Below are 26,314 nucleotides of genomic sequence, written 5' to 3' on the forward strand. Positions count from 1 at the left end.
CACCATGGAAAGGGGTGATCCGATTCCGGAAGCGGGGTAAGCTGGGACCCCGATACATCGGTCCTTTCAGACTGACCGCCAGAGTGGGTAGAGTAGCATATTGTAGGGATTTGAGAATTCGAACACTCCTATAGTGTACATGCAACCCTGGAAACCTTGGATCTATGTTTTACTATGACACATGCAAATTTGTTTTTCCAAGGTTCTTAACCTAACTAGCATGGCATGGGGAACTTTGAAACTTAATAAGCTAGTAGAGTTACATACCTTTTAGTAGTGGTTGATTGCTTGGAGTTTTAGATCCTAGCACCAATAATGTGGATGCCTCAAATGGAAGTCACAAATCACCACAAACCTTGGAAACTAGAGAGAATAGTAGCACTCTTCTTGAAATCGGCCCTCTTAGTTTTCACACAAAAAACTAGTTTGATTTCAAGTGCCAAGGACTCCTTTATATAGTGTGGTGGATTAGGGTTACATCCATGTAAACCCTAATACCCATGATTTTTCATTTCCATGAGATCCATGGGTTAAAGCTCCATGGCCTTACCATGCAAGCCTAGCCCATTCTAAATATGCATTAGCCCACACTATAAAAATACAAGAGTCCATATTTAATTAGTCACACTTTTGATCACTAAATTAATTCTAAATTAATTTTAGATCAATACTAATTAAATAATATGATTTCTTATTAATATATTAGAACTTATAATATATTAATAAATCATAACTTATACTATTCTCAAAAGTTTATCCATATAAATTGTTCGGGTGAAGTGCAACCCAAATGGACCATGCCGGGTCGGGTCAAGTACATCTCAAATATAGTTATGGACTTAGACACCTTATCTAACAGTCTCCCACTTGGATAAGTCTAATAACTATAGTTACAATTATGACTTCAGGAACCGATCGACAATCGTAGCTCTTAAAACTCTGTTGAACTATGAAGCACCGTTTTAGATAAGGGATCGTATAATCCTCTATTCTAGATATCAGCCGGACAAATACATGGAACAATGTCTTACTTATTGTCCAGTAGTTTGTTTCTCGATTTCCGATTTGTTTGACATAGAACTTAATTGAACACGTCAACTTAGTTCTGACCAGGCCCGGTAAATGGGTCAACACAAAATCATCGAGGGGCCCAGATATCGCTTCTAATCCAAGAAGGAACAGATAAACTTCGAGTCATATGCTTGTTCTACTACTTGTTGAATTACACACAAAGGCACGTTTTATAACATCGAGTTACCAATGCGTTTTCGTGCAATCAATTCATAACCAACTCATAGGCAACAAGTCATATCTCTAGGTTTGAAGACTTATATGATATTACCATCTCACGATCACTCGAGATGAATTCCATGAAGTGATACCAGTGAGCGTGGGTTGAATCCAATACTCAGAACTTATGAGCACTCATGAGTGTTGTAGCAACACTTTGCTATGTCCAACATCTTAGACATCTACAAGCCAACTCATGACAGTCTTGATTCATATCTACTTCCAACATATGAACGACTGTGGAGAGTTTGAATAATATGAAATACAATAACATAATTATTCTAGAAGTCAAAACATGCAAAATGAAACGATAGTAAACGATTGACAAAAGATAGCAACACTTTACTCATAAATAAACACAACTTTTATTCATCATCAAATGTCAATTACACTTTACACATTTCAAAGCTATCTAACTACTAAAACTAATATCATCCTTCAGCCCTATGCGCCTCGCATGCTGGAGATGCTTAACCCTTCCCAGTCCCTTCGTGAGGGGATCTGTCGGGTTCTCATCGATGATCCCCTCTTTGCCACGAGGAGTCCTTCTTCTATTCGATGTCTGATGAAATGATATTTTCTGTTGATGTGTCTGGATCTCCCGTGATCCCTTGGTTCATTGGCTAAGGCAAGTGCACTTTCACTATCACAGAAAATCTCTATAGGCTCCTTTATAGTTGGTACAACTCCAAGGTCTCCAATGAAGTTCTTTATCCATATAGCCTCCTTTGCTGCCTCGCTTGTCGCTATATACTCTGATTCGCAAGTTAAATCAGCCACTATCTCCTGCTTGGAACTTTTCCAAGAAATAGCTCCTCCGTTTAAGGTAAAGACCCAGCCTGACTGAGAGCAGAAATTATCCCTATCAGTCTGAAAGCTAGCATCACTATACCCTAATACTCTCAAGTCATCACTCCCACCGAGGGTAAGGACCCAGTCCTTATTCCTCTGCAGGTACTTGAGAATGTTCTTTACCGAAGTCCAGTGAGCCTTGCCAGGGTTCCTCTAATATCTGCTGACCATGCTCAATGCAAAGGCCACATCAGGACGAGTACAATTCATAGCATACATGATCGAACCTACAGCGGAAGCATACAGTACTTGACTCATCTCTGTTATCTCATCCTTTGTACTCGGGCTCTGAGTCTTACTCAGTCTGGCGTTACTCTGGATCGGTAACTCTCCTTTCTTGGAATTCTGCATGGTGAATCTACTCAGCACCTTCTCCAAGTAGGTACTCTGACTAAGTCCAATTAGTCTTTTACTCCTGTCTCTCAAAATCCTTATCCCTAGGATATAGGCAGCTTCTCCAAGATCCTTCATAGCGAAACACTTCCCATGCCAGGACTTCACTTCCCGCAGAGTTGGGATGTCATTTCCTATGAGTAGTATGTCATCCACATACAATACCAAAAAGCTAACTATACTCCCACTAGCCTTGACATATACACAAGATTCATCTTCACTCCTCGAAAAGCCAAACTCTTTGACTTTCTCATTGAAGCAAATATTCCATCTGCGAGGTGCTTGCTTTAATCCATAGATGGATTTCTCAAGCTTACACACTCTATTAGGGTACTCTGTACTGACAAAACCCTCTGGCTGACTCATGTAAACATCCTCAGCCAACTTTCCATTAAGGAAAGCGGTTTTGACATCCATTTGCCATATTTCATAATCATGAAATGCAACAATGGCTAACATAACCCTAATAGACTTAATCTTTGCTACTGGTGAAAATGTCTCATCATAATCAACTCCCAGAGTTTGAGAAAAGCCCTTTGCAACCAGTCGTGCCTTATAAGTGTGTACATTACCATCCATGTCGTTCTTCTTCTTGAAGATCCATTTGCACCCGACTGTCTTGCGACCTGGTACATTGTCAACCAAGTTCCAAACTTGATTGTCATACATGGATTGTATCTCGCTGTCCCTAGCCTCTTTCCATTTGCCAGCCTCAGGGCCTGCCATGGATTCCGCGTAGCTGTTAGGTTCATCCAGACTTACCAGTGTGCTATCACTGATAAGTGTATCACCTTCCGCAGTAATATGGAAACCATAGTAATGCTTAGGTGCATTCCTAACTCTCGTGGAACGCCTCAGAGGTACAGACTCGTCTGTCGGATCAACAGGAGTTTCCTCCTCAGGTTAATTGCTAGGGTTTGAGGTTCCTTCACCACTTGACTCTTGAATTTCTTCAAGGTCAATTTGCCTCCCACTGTTTCCTTGGATCATGAATTCTATCTCGTGAAAGACTCCTCTCCTTGCTACAAAGACCACATTATCACTAGGTCTGTAGAAGAGGTAACCAAAGGATCTCTATGGGTAGCCGATGAAAATACACCTCTCACTTCGAGGTTCGAGCTTATCGTGAGAGTCGCGCCTCACAAAAGCCTCGCAACCCCAAATCTTGATATGGTCCATATTGGGAACTTTTCCGGTCCACATCTCATGAGGTGTTTTGGAAACCTTCTTTGTAGGGACTAGATTAAGGATATGGGCGGCAGTCTCTAAGGCATACCCCCAGAATGAGATTGGTAGCGAAGCTCGACTCATCATGGAACGAACCATATCCAACAAGGTTCGATTGCGCCTGTCAGCCACACCATTAAGCTGTGGTGTCCTGGGAGGTGTCAATTGTGAGATAATCCCACATTCCTTAAGATAGTCAAGGAACTCTGTACTAAGATACTCACCACCTCGATCGGATCGAGGCATCTTAATGTTCCTGCCCAACTGATTCCCCACTTCCTGTTTGAACTCTTTAGATCTTTCAAAGGTCTCTGACTTATGATTGATTAAGTAGACATATCCATATCTACTAAAATCATCAGTAAAAGTCACATAAAACCGGTTAGCATCTCTTGTGGCGGTTCTGAAGGGTCCACACACATCAGTATGTATGAGGTCCAGCAAACCCTCACCCCTAGCACAAGTACCAGTGAAGGGTGACTTTGTCATTTACCCAAGCAAACAAGATTCGCAACTATCATCTAACTTTAGTGTAACATCCGGATTTCTAGGCATGACAATTTGAGTATTTCTTTTTGAGCTATGAGGAGGGACTAGACGAGTTGACGCCTAGACTCGTCGAGTAGGATCGCGATTTGCTGACTGGATTAATGAAGGGACTCGACGAGTCGATGGATGGACTCGACGAGTCCTCGTTGTGGACAGAAACCCTAAATCCTCGGGCCTGTGCCCTATTTAAGGGTCCTTATAGCCCTCATTTGCGGCTACCAGTCCAGAGAGAGAAACCCTAGAGAGCTTGGGCGAGTTGTGTGTGAGAGCAAGCCATTTTAATCCTTTTTGGTGTTGTTTTGCAAAGAAGAAGGTGTTTCCAGCTAGAGGAGGTCAAGAGGATTGCTAATCCGTGGTTTTCAAGTTTGGATCTACAGTATTGAGGTAGCAAATCGAACTCTCCTTCTGTTTTGGTTAAGATCTATGAATCTAGGGTTTTCTATACCCTTTTTATGGCTTGAATTGATGAGTTTATGGTCCCTTTATGTGTTAGACTTCAGATCTGGACCCATAGAGGTCCAGAGAGCATTATCCATCTTGCTTTATGAAGTGTTATGGAAGGAATGAACTTAGGTTGCAATTTTTGAGGCTATTTCTTCAAAAGGAACCATATATGTGTTGCATGAGTGTAAAGGTTTCACCTTTACGTGATTAGTGGGTATGGAAAGGTCAGATCTATAGGTTAGAGAAGCGGATCTGACCTCAGAAGGTCATTTGAGTGTTGCCATGGACGCTACTCGCCGAGTTCATTAGTGGACTCGACGAGTCGAGTCGGGGTTGCCCCGCGATTCGTGACAGGAATAACCCGTCGAGTGAAGGGATGACTCGACGTGCCAAGTGAGGCTAGAAGGATTCAGAGGACCCGCATGGACTCGCCGAGTCGCCCATGAGAGTTCAGGGAGGGGTAGAATGGTGTGAGATTCTGAATGACTAGAGGCAGTCATGGTGGGAAGTTCTGAGGATTTCATCTGCGTTTCAGGGCATTTGGAGTCGCTCGATCTCTGTCGGGAGATCATCGAGCGTTGCGTAGCACCTTCCAAGAGTAGGTGCGATGATTACTGGTGGAAACAGTCGGTGTGATAGATTGCTGGTGCGCCGATTGGGGATGGTTCGAATCCTAAGTGGGGGGAGAACTGGGTATTTTCTTGAGGGGATCAGAGATTCGATCGAGAATGGTTAGAGATCTGGATATAGAGACCGGCGGTGCGAATTCATTGAGCCCAAGGTTGTTCGTGATTGAGACGAGGTGCAGAGCGAGATAATGCATGTGTTATGTTTGAAAAGGATGAGTGCCTCCACGGCAAGTGGCCGTTGATCGGAGACCTTGGGGTGAACGGGAATTCTTCAAGGTCATAATGGTGAATTCGAGATGGTTGGCTCGTAGGGTGAGTTCGGCGGTTGAGAAATTCTGGTTCAATGATGGGGCTGTTATTCAGCTTGGAAAGGGCAGAAGTTGATTAGACAACCAATTTCAGGTTGTGGAACAGGAAGATCAGTGGATGAGACGAGACGTCGTGAGGTCCTATGTGGTGTATCGAGGTATCCGAATTTAATGCATTGGATTTCAGATAATTTTGAGTCTTGAGTGGAGACGGCAAGTGGTGGGTCAAGCATCGATGATTCCAGTGGGAGCCCTTTCGGTTAATGACAGCAAGTGAGATTGTCCAAGAATATGGATCGTAGCAGGGAAGGGTGTTTTTTTATGACGATTGCCGCCAGATATAGTGATGCATAATTTGGGTAAGTGCATGCGCCTATCTATGATTGATCCGTGGGTTGTGAGTCAGTCAGAGGTTGTTGTGATGCTACGGGAAGCCGTAGTACTCACTAGTCAGAGGTTGTTGTGATGCTACGGGAAGCCATAGTACTCACTAGTCAGAGGTTGTTGTGATGCTACGGGAAGCCGTAGTACTCACTAGTCAGAGGTTGTTATGATGCTACGGGAAGCCGTAGTACTCACTAGTTAGAGGTTGTTGTGATGCTACGGGAAGCCGTAGTACTCACTAGTCAGAGGTTGTTGTGATGCTACGGGAAGCCGTAGTACTCACTAGTCAGAGGTTGTTGTGATGCTACGGGAAGCCGTAGTACTCACTAGTCAGAGGTTGTTGTGATGCTACGGGAAGCCGTAGTACTCACTAGTCAGAGGTTGTTGTGATGCTACGGGAAGCCGTAGTACTCACCAGTCAGTGAGAGGTTGTCGTGATACCGCGGGAAGCCGTAGTGCTCACCAGTTAGTGAGAGGTTGATGTGATGCTACGGGAAGACGTAGTACACACTAGTCAGCGAGAAGTTGTCATGATAAAGTACTCTTTGATCAGAGCATGGCGCAGAAGAGTTTTAGGCATGGGGTGGCCCTAATTTATGAGTTTTTGGGAACCTGGTGGTCGGACCAGGGGCGAGACCGGGGTCTCCTCAATGATAGGGAGTCATTATGTTCTGAGTAAGGTGTGGTCATCGCAATCCGAAAGAATGGGATGAGTGAGGTACGCATGGGTTGCGGGAAATGAGTTTTGAGTTGAGTGCTTCGTTGGGACGAGTGGTTCCAACTCTGGGTCGGACCAAACTCTCGAGTTTGAGTTTGGCTCTGGTGGTGCGTTGGATAGACGAGATGAGATTTTGGATTCTGAGGTGGGTTCCATGTTGAGGAGTATTGTTTGTCATCTGATGTCTTAGACCTGTGTGGGTCAGTACTCGGGTACGGGAGGTACCGCAAGTTGCATGAAACGATGAGTAACAGATGACAGAGGTCGGGGTTGAGTCGATCTCCAGTTGGGAAGGTAGCATTCGCTTAGGGTTAAGCGAACTTCGTTACTTGTGTGTCACATTGGGCCGATGTGGTTATAGTAAGAAGGAAACCATGGAGACGGTTGGGATAATGCAACGGACGACCCTAGAGGTTCAACTGTTGGGTCGAGATCAGACCTGGTACTCAGTGTTAAAAAGGGATACGAGGGATGCACCTGAGGCTTATGATTTTAGATGTCTGAAGACTTCTGAGCGAGCATGATTCTCTTGTGTCAAAGAACAGGATGTTGAAAGTTTATTGTTCGGATGGATTCTAATAGTAGTTCAGTGGATGAGCCCCGGTGGGATGTGAACCCTTTCGTTCTTTGGGGCGTGATTCGGACTGTTTTGGTACGTTGGTATGAGTGATCGGTAGCCGATTGTCAGATTTTGTCTTGTGAGAATCAGAGGAGCAGTGAGTTATCAGGGTTTGATGTTCGAAGAGCGAATATCATGGTGATAGCGTGAGTGGGCGGTCTGGAGGCGGGCCAGGCCACTAGAGTTTCCCGATTCTGGGAAGGTCAGAAAGGGGTATTTTAGCGACAGAGGGGCCGGTTTTGTTCCAAATTTGGAGCTCCTGGTCGGATCCAGGTATTCATGGAGAAAGATATCGTTTTGGTGTGAGAACCTCTCAGTGGTGCTTTTCGAGTGTTGGTTTCTATCTATGTGGTTGAGGAGCGATTTCGAGGGAGAAATCTATTTCAAGTGGGGGAGAATTGTAACATCCGGATTTCCAGGCATGACAATTTGAGTATTTCTTTTTGAGCTATGAGGAGGGACTAGACGAGTTGACGCCTAGACTCGTCGAGTAGGATCGCGATTTGCTGACTGGATTAATGAAGGGACTCGACGAGTCGATGGGTGGACTCGACGAGTCCGCGCTATGGACAGAAACACTAAATCCTCGGGCATGTGCCCTATTTAAGGGTCCTTATAGCCCTCATTTGCGGCTACCAGTCCAGAAAGAGAAACCCTAGAGAGCTTGGGCGAGTTGTGTGTGAGAGCAAGCCATTTTAATCCTTTTTGGTGTTGTTTTGCAAAGAAGAAGGTGTTTCCAGCTAGAGGAGGTCAAGAGGATTGCTAATCCGTGGTTTTCAAGTTTGGATCTGCAGTATTGAGGTAGCAAATCGAACTCTCCTTCTGTTTTGGTTAAGATCTATGAATCTAGGGTTTTCTATACCCTTTTTATGGCTTGAATTGATGAGTTTATGGTCCCTTTATGTGTTAGACTTTAGATCTGGACCCATAGAGGTCCAGAGAGCATTATCCATCTTGCTTTATGAAGTGTTATGGAAGGAATGAACTTAGGTTGCCATTTTTGAGGCTATTTCTTCAAAAGGAACTATATATGTGTTGCATGAGTGTAAAGGTTTCACCTTTACGTGATTAGTGGGTATGGAAAGGTCAGATCTATAGGTTAGAGAAGCGGATCTGACCTCAGAAGGTCATTTGAGTGTTGCCATGGACGCTACTCGCCGAGTTCATTAGTGGACTCGACGAGTCGAGTCGGGGTTGCCCCGCGATTCGTGACAGGAATAACCCGTCGAGTGAAGGGATGACTCGACGTGCCAAGTGAGGCTAGAAGGATTCAGAGGACCCGCATGGACTCGCCGAGTCGCCCATGTGCACTCGACGAGTCGGGTCAAAGTTTGACCGTTGACTTCAGTTGACCTTAGGGTTTTGGTCAAGCTGATTCAGGAGAGTTCAGGGAGGGGTAGAATGGCATTCTACCCAATCTTTAGAGATGAGACTATGAGAGGGTATTGATCAGGAATGTTATTCGGATGATAGGAGGAGGCTAGGTCGGGACGTCAAGCACGAGAGTTTATCCGACTTCGTACGAGGTGAGTCTTCTCACTATACTGTACCTAGGATGGTACCCATGTGTGACCGGAAGGTCTTATATGCTATGAGATGTATGTGATGTATGCTGTTATATGATATGTATGTGTTATGTATGTTATGAATGAGAAGGACCGGAAGGTCATTATGATGTGGACCGGAAGGTCATGATGATATGGACCGGAAGGTCATTACGGGTAGGACCGGAAGGTCTACCAGGTTTGTGGGACGGAAGTCCTCTGAGACACAGTGACCGGAAGGTCTTATAGCCTTGAGTGGCGTATGTGCGTATATGGTATTTTGGGGAACTCACTAAGCATTTATGCTTACAGTTGTTGTGTTATGTGTTTCAGGTACTAGCGAGGATCGCGGGAAGGCACCGGCATGATCCGTACACACTCATAGAGTTTATGTCTTGAGATTCTGGGATATGTTTTGTTATGATAACATTGGATACATTATGTTTTGATATTACCTTATGAATAAAAGTATGTTTTAAAAAAAACGAAAAATTGTTTTGGAAATTTTACGTTGTTACATTTAGGTCAAACGACTCCAAGACTCCATCCTTTTGGAGTTGGCCTATGCGTTTCTTGTTTACATGTCCAAGTCGACAATGCCATAATGATGCTTTATCTAAACTAGTGGTAGAATCGATACACAATACATTATTTCCTAGGTTATCAACAACCGACACAGTTTCATACACACCATCACAAGGTAATGCTTTAAAATAAAAATCATTATTAAAGAAAGCAATAATACCACCACTATCATTATCAAACGAAAAGGTAAAACCTTGTTTGTACAAACCATGAAAGGAAATAAGATTTCTCGCCATTTCAGACGAGTAACAACACTTATTCAAATCTAACACTAATCCACTACTTAACAACAAAGAATAAACTCCAATCTTGGTGACAGGTGAAGCTTTCCTATTCCCCATGATCAAGTTTATCTTCCCATGCTCCACATTCACACTTCTTCTTAGTCCCTGCAAATCAGTACATATGTGAATACCACAACCTGTATCAAGGACCCAAGAATTAGAATGGGGTGAATTATTAGACAATATAGTGTATGTACCTGCATGGTTGGGTTTTACTTTCCCATCCTTCACATCTTGCTGGTACTTTGGGCAATTTCGCTTCCAGTGCGACTTTTCATGGCAATAGAAGCATTCAGCCTCTTTAGGGTTAGAAGAAGGAGTGACGAAACCTTTCTTGGTTCCACTTGAAGAGGAGCCATCAAGGGTCTTACCCTTGTACCCTTCGAAGGGCTCTTCCTATTCTTTCCTTTGCCTTGCCTGATTGCCAAAACAGGGGCCGCGGTAGGAGTAGGAGTGGTAACAACCGATTTACTCTTAAGACCACTTTCCGCGGTCTTCAGGAGTCCTTGAAGCTTGCTAAGTGTAACTTCCTCCTTGTTCATGTGGTATGTCATACGGAATTGATCATAACACGAAGGTAAGGAGTGAAAAATGATGTCTATTGCCAACTCCTAGGGGAAGTTCACATTCAGTTTCAGCAAACGGTCCACATACCTTTGCATTTTCTGCATGTGGCCCGTGATGGGTTCACCATCCTTTATTCGAGTTGTTATCATAGAGGAGATGATTTCATATCGCTCTTGACGGGCACTCTGATGGTAGCGGTCCATCAAATCCTAGTGCATCTCAAAAGGATAGTAGTCCTTATAGGACTTCTAGAGCTCTGCTGTCATAGTGGCCAACATGATACATGCCACTTTGGTAACATCTCTTTCATGTGCCTGATATTCAGCGATCTCCTCAGGAGTAGCAGACGACTCAAGCTCCTTAAGCTCCTTGTCGAGGACATATTCCTTGTCCTTATACCGAGTGACCATCCTGATGTTCCTGATCCAATCCATAAAGTTGGATCCATCAAAGATGACTCTCCCACAAAGGTTCATGAGAGAGAAGGAGCCGGTAGGGTTTGAGCCAGAAGCAGCATTATTGGAAGACATCTGAAAAAGAAGAAAGACAAGTTCAGATTAGATATAAAGATAGTCCTTAATAAAACACCCAAATGTAATATTAAGGCTAGGACCCAACACAATATTTTATAACTTAGAAGAGGGATGACATAATCCAAGCTATAAAATATTTGAAGGTAGGTGAATGACGATTCACTAATTTCCACCATGAAAAACAAAATAAATTATTAGGTTTTAATTGGTTTTGAAACTCCTAGATTCTTTGAGATTCACTGAACTTTTCAGTGGCATGTTTCAATCTCAAGTGTGCCCTTCAGGTTTTGTGACTGGGATGCCGAGGATCATAAAACAAGGTGTGAAGTAACCATGCAAATTACTTGGTACCGTTAATATTTACCCCTCAATCGATGTGTCGGTTAACCACACGCGCTCCATCGATACTATGATAAATATTAAGTTACCCTTTGCCTACCTTGTTAATCCAGGTTAGTGTGTCGGTTAACCACACACGCTCCACTAACGACTTAATCAAAGTGCAAAGTGTAATTTCATGGGTTAGTACCTTATTCACATTTTCCAAAAGTAACTAAGATTGGGAATTTATAAAAACATTTAGTTACTTTATATTCATCATACTTTTAATGAAGATTTAAAGTCCTTGTCTTACCCGTTCAGCTAACGACCCTCCACCGATCAAGGAAGCGATGGGTGAGAGTGGACACCCATTAAGCTGCCATTTTATACGCAGCAACCTTATACCCCCCTTATAGACCGGCTTCGTGAATGAGGCTTACTAACGGTAAAACAACTTGTTCTTATACATGTATAATAATTATTAAGCTTATAATATTATAAAGTATAAGGGTTGAGTTTTAACTTTTAAAATTCTAGGGGTTGGAACTAAAGTTTTTAAAGTGACTTTACATGTTCCAAAACTTGAGGGCAAGTTTTGTAACTTTCAAAACTTTTCATCTTTCATAACTTATGAGTTAATGGTTTATTAAAATGAGAGACTTTTCATTTTATGTAACCTATGTGTTTCATAATGGACTTTAAAAGAGTGACTTTTGGTAATCCATAACTTGAGGACAAATTATGGATTCCATTAAAACACATAATGATCAAGAATTAAACTAACAAGTAAGTTACAAATAATTCCTATGATCTTCTAAACTCATAAGTTCATGAACATGCATATCAACAATTTCAAGAATCATAAATAAACCATATAAAACTTGAAATTTTGATATTAGCTATTGAAAATAGATTAGCATAACCATTACACCATCTAAAACAAGTTTTATAACACCAAAACAGTTTAGGGTAATGTTTCTAGTCCATTTCCAGCAGCAAAACTCGAAAATCTGCATTCTGGGGCTCCTACTCGTTGAGTGCACGAACCTACTCGACGAGTAGGATGAATTTACTCATGGACTCGTCGAGTCCCCCCATGGACTCAGCGAGTTCATGCTGCAGAATGCAGAAAACTTGAGTTTTTTCAACAATTTGCATCAAGTATCAAATAAACAAGCCTAGGCTCTGATACCACTGTAGGGATTTGAGCATTCTAACACTCCTATAGTGTACATGCAACCCTAGAAACCTTGGATCTATGCTTTACTATGATACATACAAATTTGTTTTTCCAAGGTTCTTAACCTAACTAGCATAGCATGGGGAACTTTGAAACTTAATAAGCTAGTAGAGTTACATACCTTTTAGTAGTGGTTGATTGCTTGGAGTTCTAGAGCCTAGCACCAATAATGTGGATGCCTCAAATGGAAGTCACAAATCACCACAAACCTTGGAAACTAGAGAGAATAGTAGCACTCTTCTTGAAATCATCCCTCTTAGTTTTCACACAAAAAACTAATTTGATTTCAAGTGCCAAGGACTCCTTTATATAGTGTGGTGGATAGGGGTGCAAACGAGCCGAGCCGAGCCCGAGCCTGGCCAGGCTCGGCTCGGGCTCGTTTAAGTTATATGAGGCTCGAGCTCGAGCTCGGCTCGATTCAAGCTTTCTTTTACTAAGCTCGGCTCGAGCTCGTAAAGAGTTATACAAGCTCGGCTCTGGCTCGGGCTCGACTCGTTTTTATCGGGCGTGCCTAAATAAGCTTAAGCTCGGCTTGAGCTCGTTAAAAAGCTCGTTTACTAATACCCGAAATTCATAATTCCCCTAATATGTTTTTATTTGAATATATATAAATAATAATAAATAATATTATATAAAGGCTCGTTTATGCTCGCGAGCCTAATCGAGCTTTGTGACATAGGCTTGAGCTCGAGCTCGTTTAATAAACAAGCTTAATATTAAGCTCGATCTCGGCTCGGGCTCGTTTAAAATCGGTTTCGAGTCGAGCTTTTAACGATCCGATCTCGAGTAGCTCGCGAGTAGCTTGGCTCGTTGGCACCCCTAGTGGTGGATTAGGGTTACATCCATGTAACCCTAATACCCATGACTTTTCATTTCCATGAGATCAATGGGTTAAAGCTCCATGGACTATCCATGGCCTTACCATGCAAGCCTAGCCCATTCTAAATAAGCATTAGCCCACACTATAAAAATACAAGAGTCCATATTTAATTAGTCACACTTTTGATCACTAAATTAATTCTAAATTAATTTTAGATCAATACTAATTAAATAATATGATTTCTTATTAATATATTAGAATTTATAATATATTAATAAATCATAACTTATACTATTCTCAAAAGTTTATCCATATAAATTGTTCGGGTGAAGTGTAACCCAAATGGACCATGCTGGGTCGGGTTAAGTACATCTCATATATAGTTATGGACTTAGACACCTTATCCAACACATTCCAATTGCAGCTACCTACGGATTTGAGTCAGATCCATAACACCTTCCACGTGTCCCAGCTGAGGAAGTGTGTAGCCGATGAGATGTCAGTGGTACCACTGGAGGACATTCAGGTAGATGCGAGCCTGAATTATATTGAGAGGTCGATCGCGATTTTGGATCGAAAGGTGAAGGTTCTGAGGAACAAGGAAGTGCCCCTGGTTCAGGTCCAGTGGCAACATCGGAGAGGGTCCGATTTGACTTGGGAGTCGGAGTCAGAGATGCGGGAGCAGCATCCAGAATTATTTGCGGAGCATGACTTCGAGGGCGAAATCTGATTCTAGTGGGGGAGAATTGTAACATCTGGATTCCCAGGTATATTATTTTACTTATTTATTTTTGAGGTTTATTGATCTACTCGACGAGTTAGTGCTACAACTCGCCGAGTAGAGGCGGGTGTGGCCACGTGGGTTTAATGATCTACTCGACGAGTCCGAGAGTCGACTCGTCGAGTAGGCGTTGTGAGTGGAAACCCTAAATTCCCAGGTTTGGGACCTATATAAGGACACTTATAGCCTCATTTGCGGCTCCCCATTTGCTTCCCTTCACTGAGAGAAACCCTAATCGCCTCCTTGAGCTTTTGAGAGAGTATTGAGCCATTATTTGAGAACTTTGGTGCATTTTTGTTAGAGAAGAGGAGGATTTCAAGCAAGGATCGTGAAGAGGCTGTTAGATCTGCTGCTAAACATCAAGGAGCTTCTGTTTAAGGTATAAAGTTCGTATCTTTTCATTAGTATGGGTAGATCTCATGATGTTAGAGTTTAGGGCTTCTTTTCCATCTTATTTTGGGACCTTGAAGGTTTTGAGCACCTTTTGAGATATGGACATCAGATCTGGACCTTGTGAGGTCCCTTGAGTCAAAAGTTCCGTGCTTTATTCAGCCATATTAGTTCCTTGAATGAGAAACTTCTTCTCAAGCATGTTCTTGGCATTTTTAGCCCTAAGTGTCATGCATGAACGTAAAGCTCGTGGCTTTACGTGATATTCAAGCCTTGAGAGCTTAGATCTAGAGTGTGGGAGGGTTCTCTGCCTTGAAATCGTCTGAATGTAATTTGGGTCTGAATGGACTCGCCGAGTTGATGAGTCGACTCGACGAGTCGGTTAGGGTTTGTCCCGATGAGCTGGACCATGCGATAGCTCGACGAGTTAGGGGTTAACTCGACGAGTTGGACTTTCATGAGACTACTGAGGAACGTTGGGACTCGATGAGTCGCACGAGTGCACTCGGCGAGTCAGGTCAACTGGGGTTGTTGACTCGAGTTTGACTTCTGATTGACTTTAAGGTTTGGTCAAAATGAGCAATTGTAACGACCCAAATTTTACAAAGAAATTTTCATTTTTAATTAGTCAACCATTTTTCATAAATCATAAAGATTCCAATAATTGTTTTCAAAACCATCAACATTACAACATTATTATTTTCAAAACATCAGAGTGTTCCCAAACCAGATCGGCAAAAGAGAGATAGAGTGCACGCCGCATCATCACGCCTTGCCCTTGCCCTTGGACTCCGAAGTACCTGAAACAAATCCACAAACGGTAAGCTGAAAGCTTAGTGAGTACCCCAGAGCATACTCCACACAAACCACATATCACATTAGCTATAAAGCTACCTCTACCACATATCACATGTCAATTAGCCATGAAACTATCTCTACCGTTAGCCACAAAGGCTATCTCTACCATCAGCCATAAAGGCTGTCTCTACCATTAGCCCTAAGGCCATCTCTACCATTAGCCATAAGGTTATCTCTACCGTTAGCCACAAAAGCTATCTCTACCACATATCATGCACAGATACATATCACTCCTCTACGCAACAAGTAAACCAATTATCACAAGATGGGCCGGCCTTGGTGCCTTAGGCCCATTGGTATGGTGAGAAAACTCACCTCTCAAAGGCTGAACTAGCAAACTGGATTCAGGTATGTCCTGTGCTGCTCTTCCCAAACTGTTTACAATCAATGAGTAAATATCTCAGCATAGTCCCATAAATACCCCAGGGTCAACCCGGGTCAAAGTCAAAGTCTATAGTCAAAGTCAACAGTCCATATTGACCTTGACTCGTCGAGTACAATCATTCACTCGTCGGGTTCCCTGTTTAACTCGCCGACTCGCCTAGTCACCCGAGGGACTCGTCGAGTTCCTTGGTTTTTACGGCCGTAAACCACCAACCGTACACCCTTGACCGTAAACCCTTGGCCGTACACCCTTGGTTGTAAACGAGAAAACCCTCTCGACTCGCCGAGTCACTTGCACAACTCGTCGAGTCCCCCCAAAGTTCATCGTGATTACGGTCCTTTCCACTGGGACTTAAGGTCCCAAACTTTAGATCCATCATCTCCTATTGTAGATTTCACGTAAAGTTACAAACTTTACGTGCATGCAGGGCCTCACATGGCCATAACACCAAAACTAACATTCAAACAAGGTTCTTAAGCATGGAGAGGGAATGGGGTCAATAAAAGATGCAACTTTATGATATTTGGGGCCTACGAAGGTCCAGATCTGGAACCATATCCTTGTGATAGGTCCATATCTAAGCTTGCTTCCATTTCCTCAAAGTTGGTCATAACTCTCAAATAGAATTTAGGCTTAAGGTAAAAGATTCATACCTCAATTTGATGCCCAAGACGAACTAGATGCTAGATCCAGTGTTTAACCCTTGATTCTTCTTCTCCAAACTTGGATTCCTTCCCAAATTCGTAAAGTCAAGCTCTCAAATGCACACACTTCACACACTAGGGAGTTTGCGGCCGCACACAGTCTCTTATGATGTTAAGGGAGGCTACAAGAGCGTTTAATGAGGCTTATATAGAGGCAAACCCCCAAAATTAGGGTTTTTATTAAACAGCACTGACTCGTCGAGTCAGCCTTCTGACTCGCCGAGTCACTTCCGATTCGTGCCCCTGAAATACGACCCTACTTGACGAGTTGAGCTCCCAAATCGTAGAGTTCATGCATGAAACTTCTCTATTGACAAGTTTCTAACCAATGCTCAAACCAGGTGTTACAGCAATGGAGATCAGGGAGGGGTAAAATGGTCTTTTACCCATTCCTAGGGCTAGAGTGAAAGAGAGAACAACTTTTAGTGTATTTGAGTTCGAGTAGAGTATTAATTAGAGATAATTATCCTATGTGGTAGGCGGAGGCTAGATCGAGGATTTCGAGTACGAGACTTTTACTTGCTAGCTTACGAGGTGAGTCTTCTCACTATACTTTACCTAGAGTGGTAATTATGTGTGACCAGAGGGTCTTATGTGCTTACTTGATTTGTGCATTTGTCTGTGTGATATATATGATATATTATGTAATACTGAGACCGGACCGTAGGGTCCAACGAGCTGTGAGACCGGAGGGTCCTCACTGAGACCGGACCAGAGGGTCCAACGAGCTGTGGGACTGAAGGGTCCCATTGAGACACATAGACTGGAGGGTCTTACAGAGTTATAGCCTCGAGTGGCTAAAGTGTTGTATGTGGTATTTTGGGGAACTCACTAAGCTTCGTGCTTACCGTGTTATGTGTTATGTGTTTCAGGTACTTCCGAGGATCGCAGGAAGGCACCGGCTTGATTGTACACACACATCTGAGCTGGAGTTATATTTATTTTGGATCCTGGATTCGTGATAAACGATTTTTGAAATATGTACTGATATTTGATACTTGAGGCTTTTGGAGAAAATGTAACGTGTGTTTTATTGTGTTTGGAAAATGAAAAATTTTGTTTGAAAATTTACATCGTTACATGATGGACCAACTCGGCGAGTTGAGTCAACCAGGATGTTGACTTTGACTAGAATGTTGACTTTGACTTTGACCTTGACCAAAGTTGACCCTTAAAGGGGTTATGAGTATGAAAAGGGTAATTAAATTAAATGCTTATGTGTAGGAGTTTGAGAGGGGTTGATTTCAGAGCAGGAGTCTTTGCAGCTATTTCCCAGTTATCGAGGTGAGTTACCTTCCAGTAGAAGTGGGTCGAAGGCACCATTGTCGGCCCACTAGTATTGATTATAGTTGAGATGATTGTCTTTGTGATAATTGTCTGGTATGCCACTATCTGTTATGCTTTATGTGCTGGTATGTTATGTTATTATGTGGTAGTGGTAGGGGTGAAATAGTCCTTGATTACCGGTTGAAAGCGACCGAAGGGGAGGCCAACACCCATATATGCTAGGTAGTATATGATTTATATATATATATATATATATATATATATATATATATATGTTAGGATATTATGTGGTAGTGGTAGGGGGTGAAATAGTCCCCGGTTACCAGTTGAAAGAGACCGAAGGGAAGGCCAGCACCCAGATATGCTAGGCAGTTATCGGTTTAAAGAAACCGAAGGGGAGGCCAGCACCCAGATATGTTAGGTAGTTACCGGTTGAAAGAGACCGAAAGGGAGGCCAACACCCATATATGCTAGGCGTTATGTGATTATATGGTATGTGGTATGATGAGGGAACACACTAAACTTTGTGCTTACGGTTTTCAGTTTTGGTTTCAGGTACTTATTCTTCGAAGAGAAAGGAGTTGGCATGACTGCAACGCATCACACCACTATTTTCCGCATTATGATGTTCGTGGAATTTGTACTCTGACATTATTATGATTTGGTTTGAGACATATGACTTATGGGTTTTATGATATGGGATAACTCAATAATGTTTTTAATAATATGTTTTATGAATTATTAAATTAAAAATAAAAATTTTGGTCTTAAATTTTGGGATGTTACATATTTGCTCCTACAATTCTAACATATTAGTTGGTCATAATAATAGTTAAAAACAATACACAATCAAATAAGTAATTTTTAAATTAATTAGTCATGACAATAGTTAAACGTAACATTAAATCGAGAATTATATTTAATTTTATTTATATGTAAGCGGTAAGTAGAGATCATTGTAAAATGTAGTTTAAATATTTGTTTATTTTAGAAGGTATTAAAATAATAAAACAGAATAAAAAAAATATAAGAAAAATATTTTTAGTGAGATTATTAAACTCATTAAACTCAAACTAACACACCTTAAAAAGATATAGATCAAAATTAAAGATAAATAAAAATAAAATTCTAATAAGTACTTATATATTTTACTCGAAAATTTATCAAACATGATGAAACTTATATGATAAAGAGACCGTGGATTCGAGGAAGTTTCGTTGTAAAAATTGTATACACTATTACTGATAAGACCAAGACCAATAGAAGGACCAATAGGTACTGGTATTGGTGGAGCCTTACATCACGTCACTATCTTTCCAGCTCCATTAAATTTAAACTCAACCTGAATTATATGTTTTCCTTCTTTTCTAGAAACCAATGCAACGTCAAATTTTTATTTTTTAATATTTAAAGTACATGATATTGACAAGGGGGTTTAATTTACTCTAATCATCCATACACACACGACATACACGTAGGCTAAAACCTATCTCAATTAAGTTCAAAAAACAAATATTCATATATACATGTTTAATTAGTCAAGCCGTTTGAAAAAACAAAATAAGTTTTTCCAAATACAATCTTTATTTTTAAGCAAGAACACATATATTCTTTAAATCTTACTCGTCAATTATTATTTTTATTCTTTACAGAACTTAAATCCTTATTTTTTTTCGTTACAGAACGTAAACCCTTAACCTCATAGTAAAGTAAACAATTAAACCTTTATTTTTTTATTGTTACAGAACTTAAACCCTTAACCTCATAGTAAAGTAAACAACTAATAGTCTAATACAAATTCATTAACTTTTATATTTAAATGTAGCATCCGGAATTTCTTATATATCTTATAAGTTATTTTATTAGTTTTAGTTGTCACGACATGACATGGCCAAAGTGATCGCGGATCATTCTTTGTTCCCCACGACGTGGCGACCATCTGAAGACTAAAACCCTATTTTTTCGGGTTTTATATCTTATTTAAAAAAAGTGAGGGCTAAGGTTTGTTTATCCTCAACCTCCATCACTCTCAAACCTCAGAACCCTAACCCAAATCTCTCTGAGTGATTCTTTGCTTATTTTGGTGCTTTTGGTAGCTTAAAAAAGAAGAAGATGGTGTTCTAGTATGTGGATCTAACAAAGAAACCACATCACCATCCCTTGTGCATATTTTGGACATTTGTAAGTGTTCAAGATCTAAGCTTTAAGTTCCTTGCATCTAGATCTAGGTTTCTTGTCCATTTTCTTTATGATTGTGTAAGTTTGAAGGAATGGATTCCATAAAGTTGGCAACTTTATGGATCCTTGAGGTCCCTTTCAAGTCATATGTTGAAGATATGGAATTTCTTGGATTATTTGGTCCCATGCATTAGTTTGTGTAACATCCGGAATTCAAGGTATCATATTTTAATTATTTATTTTTGTCAAAAGAAGGACTCGACGAGTTGATGCCTAGACTCGTCGAGTAGGATCGCGATTTGCTGACTGGATTTAATAAAGAGACTCGACGAGTCGGGGAGTCGACTCGACGAGTCCGCGCTGTGGGCAGAAACCCTAAATCCTCGGGCATATGCCCTATTTAAGGGATCTTATGGCCCTCATTTGCGGCCACCTTCACCCTTGAGAGCACCAGAGAACCAGAGAGCGTAGAGAGAGAGAGAGAGGAAGCCATTTTCATCATCTCTAGTGTGATTTTGCAAGGAAGAAGGAAGGAGGGCAAGCTAGACGGCTTAAGGAGCTCAGATCTGCTACCATTTTATCAGAAGAGGCTACTAGAAGTATGGATCTATGCTCAATCTCGTGTTTATGGTGATCTACTTGAATCTAGGGTTTTCTTATCCCTTCTTTAGCTTGGATTCGAAGCTTATGAGGTCCCAAGGTGGAATAACTCTTAGATCTGGACCTTAAGAGGTCCAGAGAGTCCCAACCATTCTGCTTTATGCTGTTCCATTAGCGGTATGGACCTAGGGTGCCATTTTAGAAGCTATTTCACCAAAAGAAGCATTATGGACGTTGCATGAGTGCAAAGATTGGACCTTTACGCAATTATTGAGCATTGGGAAGTTAGATCTATAGGTTAGAGAAACAGATCTGACCTCAGAAGGTCATTCGAGTGTGGCTATGGAAGAAACTCGCCGAGTCCATAAGAGAACTCGACGAGTCGAGTCGGGGTTGCCCCGCAATTCATGACCAATGGTAACTCGTCGAGTGGAAGGTTCACTCGACGAGTCGAGTGAGGCTTTAGAAGGATCCAGAGGACACGCTTGGACTCGCCGAGTCACCCATGTGCACTCGACGAGTCTGGTCAAAGTTTGACCGTTGACTAGAGTTGACTTCAGTTGGCCTTAGGGTTTTGGTCAAGCTGATTCAAGAGAGGTCTGAGAGGGGTAGAATGGTCTTCTACCCATTATTAGAGATGAGAACATGAGAGGGTTTTGATTAGAGATGTTATCCTGTTGATAGGAGGAGGCTAGGTCGGGATATTCAAGCACGAGAATTTATCCGACTTCATACGAGGTGAGTCTTCTCACTATACTTTACCTAGAGTGGTAGTTATGTGTGACCGGAAGGTCTTATATGCTATGCAGAGTATGTGATATATGTTGATATGTGATATGTACGTGTTATGTTATGTTATGAGTAGCATGGAATAGACCGGAAGGTCATTATGATATGGACCGGAAGGTCATTATGATATGGACCGGAAGGTCAATAGTGTATGGACCGGAAGATCAAGATGATGAGGACCGGAAGGTCATACGGGTAGGGTCGGAAGGTCTACCAGGGTTGGGACGGAAGTCCCCTGAGACACATGGATCGGAAGGTCCCATAGAGCTATGGCATTGAGTGGCGTATGTGTTGTAAGTGGTATTTTGGGGAACTCACTAAGCATTTATGCTTACCGTGTTATGCGATATGTGTTTCAGGTACTAACGAGGATCGCGGGAAGGCGTCGGCATGATCTGTACACACTGATGAAGATTTATGTACTTGAGATTCTGGGGTTGTTTATTGAGATAATATGTGACACAATGGATTTTGTTATGAATGAAATTATGTTTTAAAAATTAAAAATTGTTTTGGAAATTCACGTTGTTACAAGTTGGTATCAGAGTCTTGGTTTGAGGGATTCGGATGCACCTTCGGGTGTATTTGAACTCAAACTGAGGATTTGAGAAAGCGTTTCATAAAAGAAACAATTTTTCTAAAAAGTAAAGGAATTTGAGGAAAGCGGAAAGAAGCAGTGTGTACGATCAGCCAGCGCCCGAACGGTGATTTCCCAAAATACCCTTACATTATGTGTTATGAGATATGATATGATATGTTATGCATGCTAGAGTAGGCTAGGTATTCATATTAGGACTAGAGTGGCCTGATTTGTGATGCCTTAGCCTAGGAGATTATTGCTGCTATGAGATGCTTCGAAAGTGAGTAGGTAGCAGTGAGGAGCTTATGAGAAGTCTACCGAAGGGTAGCCTATGCTTAGCGAGATGTAGAGTACTTGTGATCTGGGATCCTAGGAGGAGGACTTGGAATGAATGTTGATGCGGTGTGGAAGGTAGTATAGGGCCCGTACTACTGAAAACACCAGATCAGTGTGCAGTCCAAGTAAGAATCCTTAGGGTACTAGGGAACAAGTAGGGTTGAGTTATCGAGTGCGAGTATACTCGAGCTAGTCTCTGATATTTTTATGTTGTATTTCAGAGACATCATGGTTGGGACACGCCACAGACCAGAGACCAGCGGCGTGAGTGATGAGGAGCTTCGTCAGATGATCCACGATGAGGTGGTTGCGGCTATCCGCGTAGAGATACCGGAGATGTTTGGGTCTATCAAGACCACCCTGATTGAGACATTTGACGAGAGATACGCAGCGGTTACTGAGGCTGCGGCTGCTGCAGCTGTGGCTACTGCTAGACCTCAGGGGGGTGACTCGTTGCTGTTTCGGGAGTTCAGCAACACGAAGCCACCAGAGTTTGATGGTAAGCAGGATCTGATTGCTGCGATGAGATGGATTTCTGATATCGAGGGATGCTTCTACACCTGTTCGTGTCCGGAGCATATGAGGGTTCGGTTTGCGCTGAACCAGCTTCGCTTAGGAGCGAAGGACTGGTGGAGGTTTGTGACGGCAAACTTCACTCTTGCAGAGATCTCAGAGGTGACCTGGGAGAGGTTCACCACCATGTTCAGAGACGAGTATGCTCCCCCGGTGGAGAGGGAACGGTTGGCACATAAGTTATTGTCCCTCAAGCAGGGGACGGAGTCCGTGACTGTGATTACACGGATGTTTCACGAGAGGGCGTTGTTTTGCCCTGAGCACGTGTCGTCTGAGCAGGCACGCATGAGCCAGTATTTGAGCATTCTGAGGAGGGACATTCGGGAGTTCGTGGCGAACTCGACTTACCGGACCTTTGCTGAGCTCCAGGAAAATGCCCGGAAGAGGGAGATTGAGCTAGAGACTCATGCCAGGGAGGAGGTCGAGTCTCAGGGGAAGGATAGGCGGCCGGTACAGTCTCAGCCGGCAGCCAAGCGGGCTAAGTCCGCTGATACGAGATCTGGAGGCCAGAAGGGCCGCACTTGTGGGAAGTGCGGCAAAGGACATGATGGAGTGTGTCGATCGGGTGCTTGCTACAAATGTGGCAAGGAGGGGCATAAAGCCAAGGACTGCCCCAAGGGATTTATGGTTTGCATTCATTGCAACCAGACGGGTCACCGGAGGGTCGAGTGCCCACAGTTGTTACAGGGATCAGCGCAGGGATCTGCCCCTGCTACTGCACGACCTACTAAGGGTCGGCCAGTGAAGGCTGAGGCACCGAAGTCTCACGGGAGAGCCTTCCAGTTGACAGCGGAGGAGGTCCGCGCAGCGCCCGGTGTCGTGGCTGGTATGTATTCTTTCATTTATTTATGCTGAGTTGAGATATTGTGCTTATATTATGATATGCGTAGGTACTTTTCTTGTGAGTTATGTACCTGCTTTGGTGTTATTTGACTCGGGTGCGAGTCGATCATTTGTGTCGTTAGCGTTTAGTCAGCACATCTATGACAACCCGAAATTTCTATTATGTACAACCATTCACTTCAATAGAAGTCGGAACTGTTTTTGCTAACTTTCAAGCTTGTTGGAGTCAGTTTGAGTGTTTTAAAGTTAGTACTTCAAGAGATAACAGGAGAGATTATACCCTAGGGTTTATTGTGCAACAATAAAGTCTTAAAACTCCAAGAGTTTGGATTTTACGGCCTAAACATGGTGTTTACGGCCGTAAACCCCATGGGGTATAAATATAGCACTTAGCCATTTTTACCACTTTTTCACACTTTCAAGAACTAGAACTCAAATCCTCTCAAGTATCATCCGATTTTCCTTCTTGATCTTCAACTTTGTAAGTGTTTCTTTCCCTAATAAGTTGATATCTTACTTAATCTAGTGATCTTACATGATTCCATCCGTGAAATCATTCCATTTGTGTAGATCTTCAAGTGTTCTTAGTTTCACCAAGAACACACACTAGTGTTCTTGGACTTTTAACACCCTTTCAAGCTTCTACATAGTAAGTACTCTTACCTTGGCTTGTTATAAGGCTTGTTACACTTCTTAATCATCTAGAAAACACAAAGAAACACAAGATCAAAGGTGTTTACGGTCCAACATGTTCTTGGACCGTAAACCCTAATGAGGGGGCCATTGTGTGCCCTAGTCCCTTACCAAGCCTTGGATACTAGTCTAGATCATATCCTTGATGTGCTTAGGACCTTAAACATCAAAAAAAAAACCATGACCCATATGAGTTTACGGTCGTAAACTCATGGAGAAATGGTCCATGGGCCGTAAACTCTACAAAAGGGTGAAATGTTGCCCCAATCACTTCCTACGGCTTAGACTTGAAGTAGGATGCTTCATTATGACTTTTAGGACTTCAAAACACAAAATGGTGGAGTTACCATGAGTTTATGGCCGTAAACTCATGGGTTTATGATCGTAAACTCCAAGGGAGTTGGTCCCAAAACCGTAAACTCATAAAGAGTTTACCCTTGGACCCTAAACTCAAATGCAAGGTCCTACAACCCTTAGATGCAATCCTTAGTACTTATAACACTTAAATCAAGGTGTTTTTCATGTCCTAAGGTGTCTTAACTTGTTTAATTAGTTGTTAAATGACTAATTGGATACATATATGTGTTATTATATGTTAACTAGGATCCTTGTGTGTGTTCAAGTCTTCACTTGACACTTAGCATCCTATACCATCCGTTCATCCAAACCACTCACTACAGGTGAGTTCATACCCCTTAATCAACCTTTTAAATGATTTTAAATGCTTTTATGGGGAGGAATACAAGTTGAACTATTATAGTTATTATATCAATCACATGTGATTAATAACTACCAAACCAGTGGATCTCTTACTTTTCAAACTGTGTTTTCAAACAAATTACTTCAAACTGTTTTACAAACTCTTTTACATGTCAACTACTTTTATTAAACTCTTTTGAACTTATATTCTGTTAAATGTGTATCTATATAGATATAGTTATATAAGTAGGATTGAAAGGACTTAGGACTGATAGCTCACCTTACTTCCTGTTCCTTGTTTGGTTGTGGACTTAGGGTATTCAGGTTATTTGTACGAAGGTCGTTTGAATCCTAGTTATATATTATGTATATGTATATAGATATAAAAGTTCCTTCTTTCATTCAGTTCAATACCTTTGGGTAGCAAAGGTATACAAACATGTTCATACATTCAAACAACATTACTAGTAAGCTATAATAGTTATAGTCTAGGAAGATACTAATACTATTACTAGAACAGAGAGAACATACATACATGCTAGACAGAGAGAGAACACACAATACAGCTAGCACATACATATACTAGAACATACATACATGCTAGACAGAGAGAGAACACATAATACAGCTAGCACATACATATACTAGAACATTACTATAGTTATGTGAGCCACGTAACGGGGCATGGCATCACCTGTCATGGCTCGTTTTGTATCCAGAATCTCCTTAAATGGAGAGCGTTGAGTTTGTGTATAGATCTATACTGGATTGACTATCCTATACCTTGTTTCTCGCTACAGTGGGACTTGCAAGTCTACGGGTGCCAAACGTCATTTCTTCCGACGTCTTACATCGTCGTGTTTATAGTCGGTAGTATGGTACAGGCCGATCACATGGTACTTTAAATAACAATTGGTTTAAGGTAGTTAGTACAGTAGTAGTTACTTAATACAACACTACAATACTATTTCATTTTCCCATTGCATTCACTTTGTGATCTTCACACAATGATCAGTAATGTAAAAACTATATTTTTGGTTAATGATAGTCAGATTTGGGAAAATACATACTCTTACAAGAGACACACACACAGACACTTGATGCCTTGGTAGAAGGCTACTTTTAGTAGAAAACATAGGGTTTTGTAGGAGAGTTCAAACAATTTACAAGCTTTTACAAACTTATACATTTCATACTTACAAACACTTTCATACAAACACAGACACTAATATACTTATGATCTCACCAGCTTTAAAGCTGATAAACTCTTTCAAAATAACTTGTATTCTCAGGTCACCAGTAGACAGGTAC

Source organism: Lactuca virosa, chromosome 7, assembly GCF_052849685.1.
Source record: "Lactuca virosa cultivar CGN04683 chromosome 7, Lactuca_virosa_CGN04683_v6, whole genome shotgun sequence".
Lineage (NCBI taxonomy): Eukaryota > Viridiplantae > Streptophyta > Magnoliopsida > Asterales > Asteraceae > Lactuca > Lactuca virosa.